Here is a 3,887-nt window from a genome sequence, read left to right on the forward strand (position 1 = left end):
TTATCAAATATGATTAGGAAACTAAATAATACTGCGACGTTCCTCTTACAGCAGCTGGAAGGGAATATAATATAAACTTAAAAGTCTAGCTATATCACTCTACTTACTTATGAGTAAGTAAATAAATTTTAGAACCATCGGTTCCTAGGCCGGGATTTGAACCCGGAACCTCTCGCTTACCGAACGAACGCTCTACCAAMTGAGCTACGAAGTCCTACGTAAATATATCGCTTAACACTCGTATATATACAATTAATGTCAATACTTTGAAAATAGATTACGTTCGGATATATTTTAGATGACACAAACAATAGACAACATGACGTTTATTTCAGTTAAAAAGTATTTTTTCAAAAGTTACACACTTTCTCATAGAATTATTCTAGTAATTATTAAATATTATTCGTATTGACGATTATTGTTGTACACCCATGCAATCTGTTATCTCGTTGAATATATCTCATCTTTCGATACTAGTTTCAATCTTTGATTACGGTTGCACCAAATGTGCTAACGTACGATGCAGTAAAATCTCAATTTATATTCTTGTATCTATAGTGAGTGTCCGAATGCTTCAGCGAGTCATTACAAAGTAGGCTCTTTTTCCCATCCAAAAATATATATTCAAATAAACAGGCTATCGAGATCATTAAAAAAAAAGGATCTTCGGTTCGATTAAATTGTTTTTCGGGCGATTGCTCTACCTTGTGAGCTACCTAGGAACATGGTCTAAATTTTTGTATTCTTAGATACAACCAAACACAGTAAGAAACTACATAACTAAGGGAAATAAAAATATCACTTCTTTTCCAAAAGCTTACATCAATAAATGGAAGTCTTAAAGAAAGAATTATTGACTATTGTCGTAAAGACTTACACACATTAGTCACTTACCCACTATCCCATTCTACAACAACACTATGCACTACACATTACATACCGGATTTTCCTACTTGCATAATGTACTTTGATTACGTACTTGCTTAGTGGAAATTGACTAATGAGTGAGATTATCACAGTCTTATTTTTTGTTATCAAATATGATTCGTATACTAAATAATACTGTACGATACCTCTTACTAGTGGCTGGTTGGGAAAATAATATAAACTTAAAGGTCTAGCTATATCACTGGACTTACTTATGAGTAAGTAAATAAATTTTAGAACCATTGTTTCTAGGCCGGGATTTGAACCCGGAACCTTTCGCTTACCGAACGAACACTCTACCAACTGAGCTACGAAGTCCTACGTAAATATATCGCTTAACACTCGTATATATACAATTAATATCAATACTTTGGAAATAGATTACGTTCAGATATATTTAAGATGACACAAACAATAGAGAACATGAAACGTTTTATTTTATTTAAAAAGTATTTATTCAAAAGTTATACACTTTCTCATAGAATTATTCTAGTAATTATTAAATATTATTCGTATAGACGATTATCGTAAAACACCCATGCAATCTACTATTTCGTTGAATATATCTTATCTTTCGACACGAATTTCAATCTTTGATTACTGTTGCATCAAATTTGCTAACGTACGATGCAGTAAAATCTCAATTTATATGCTTGTATCTATAGTGAGTGTTCGAATGCTTCAGCGAGTCATTATAAAGTAGGCTCTTTTTTTCCATCCGAAAATATATATTTATAAAAATATTTTATCCAGGTGATTAAAAAAAAAATAGGATCTTCGGTTCGATTAAAATGTTATTCGGGCGAGTGCTCTACCGTTTGAGCTACCTACGAACATTTGGTCTCTTAATTATTTACAAGTTAAGGAACTAATCAAATAATCACGTTAAGTTATAAAATACAACCCTAAGTATTTTTTAAATATCACGTATCTTTCTGAAAATTCACAGCTAAAGAATAGAAATTTTGTAATAAAAGGCATTTGTTAATGTATTTATTGTAGTCATAACACCGGTTACTCTCACCATAGAATGCTACAAGTAAAAGTTGACCAATTGCTTTATTATGACAATTTGTTGCATGGAATTAATCACAAGTCATATTTTCCCAATATTCATAATCTCTTGATCATATCTTAATGTTTCTGGTCGGGAGAGACGGATCTCGGTACCATGAAGTATGTAATTAACCGATTTGCTTACCGGTGGATTTCATAATAGCATTATAGACATGATATCTGAAGAACGCCCAAGCGGCGCACCACCAATATCCAAACGATTAATTACACGCATCATGCGAGAATTTGAGAACCATCAATCACGTTCGTAGGCCGGGATTCGAACCCAGAACCTCTCACTTTCCGATCGAACGCTCTACCACTTGAGCCACGAAGTCCTACGTAAATAAATAGTTTAATACGTGTGAATATATACATATGATTAATTTCATATCTTAGAAAAATTACTACGTTATGAAATATCTAAGAAAATGGTAACGATTGATCCTGACATTATAACGTAGAAATATATTTTGCAAAAAGTATTTTTACAAAAGTTTTCAATCTTTTAAAATTAACACTATTCCATTAATTATTATATATTATTCGAATTGACTATGATTGTGTGTGGTCCTTCCATGTCATCTATTAACTCGTAGCTTATGTCTCCTATATTGGCACAAATTCCAAATAGCACCAATTTCTAAAATTTTTGCGAAAGGTTGCAATGTCACGTCGGTTTCTTAGAATTGTTCGGGTTCTTTTTCCAGTTCACGATAACAAAGATAATTTACGTATCTTGATGGAACTCGACATAAAGAGACAGTTTTTTACAACCAGATACATAGAACTTTTCTGGGAGAATACCTGCAATTTAATGAAAATAATAACGAATATTGCACAAAAGTTGCAGATAAATGATGTATTAATTCCTTAGTTAGTAATAATATTATTATTTCTTAAAAAATGGTTACATTAGAAATTTATAAAATAAAATTAGTTGTTTCTTTCGTCCAAAAATAAAATTCTTAATGAGAAGGTATCACAGGGAACTTGGACATAAAAAAAGAAGTAGAACTTAATTTAACTAAGTTGRACGTTTCGTCCCTTTATTAGGACTTCTTCAGCAACTTAATCTTTATAGTTCAGCGTCTTTTTTCATTGAGTAAACATAAATTTTTATTTTTATTTTTAATATTCAAAACACAAAACATCTAAATTTCGTTAAGTATTAGCTCGTTCTTTAGCTTTTTTTTTTTTTATGTCCAAGTTCCCTGTGATACCTTCTCATTAAGAATTTTATTTTTGGACGAGAGAAACAACTGATTAAATAATATTGCTGAGGGGCTTTTTTGACTATTTGGTAACAAATTACGATATAACAACAATGAAACATGCAAAAAATTGGATTAACGACCTTAGCAAATTGGCAGCAAACAAAAATAAATTAATATTCCTAATACAATGCAAACATAAACAAGTATATCCTAAACATATTATAAACAACTTAAAATGAATGTACGCTATCCAAGCTGAAACACATCCTTATAAAAAAGAGACAGATAAATTAATTAAGTCTCTAAAACATAAGATCCTTAAATTAGAAATAAAAATCACAGCTTGGAAATTTAAGACAATCGAAAAGAGCATCAGCATAACACATAATATTTACAGAATAAATTATCAATAACAGATTTTACAAATTGCGCAACATTTTTTAACAAAAACTATGAAAATAAATTTAAAACTATAAAAAAGAACAACATTAAAAAATTAAATAATTTGTTAAATGATATTTCACATAATAGCAATAAGATAAATAGACATAATAATTGTATCTATAATTTTACGGATTTTGAGCTACCAGGCGAAGTGGAAAAAAGATTATTTCTAGAACCAGGGTATGGTATCCCAATAAGACCGAATAAAGTTCCAGTTTGTTCGTTAAAAAAAGACTTAGAGGA

General features: G+C 30.4%; 1 non-coding gene across 1 annotated transcript; it reads right to left on the reverse strand.

Moving 5' to 3' along the window:
* Positions 1 to 1,172: 1,172 nt before the first annotated feature.
* Positions 1,173 to 1,242, reverse strand: Trnat-ggu. Its single transcript has one exon. It is a non-coding gene; the product is annotated as a tRNA-Thr (tRNA).
* Between the last annotated feature and the right edge of the window lie 2,645 nt (positions 1,243 to 3,887).

The sequence above is a fragment of the Polistes canadensis genome, unplaced genomic scaffold (genome assembly GCF_001313835.1).
Source record: "Polistes canadensis isolate GaletaPanama2010 unplaced genomic scaffold, ASM131383v1 scaffold_427, whole genome shotgun sequence".
Taxonomy (NCBI): Eukaryota; Metazoa; Arthropoda; class Insecta; order Hymenoptera; family Vespidae; genus Polistes; species Polistes canadensis.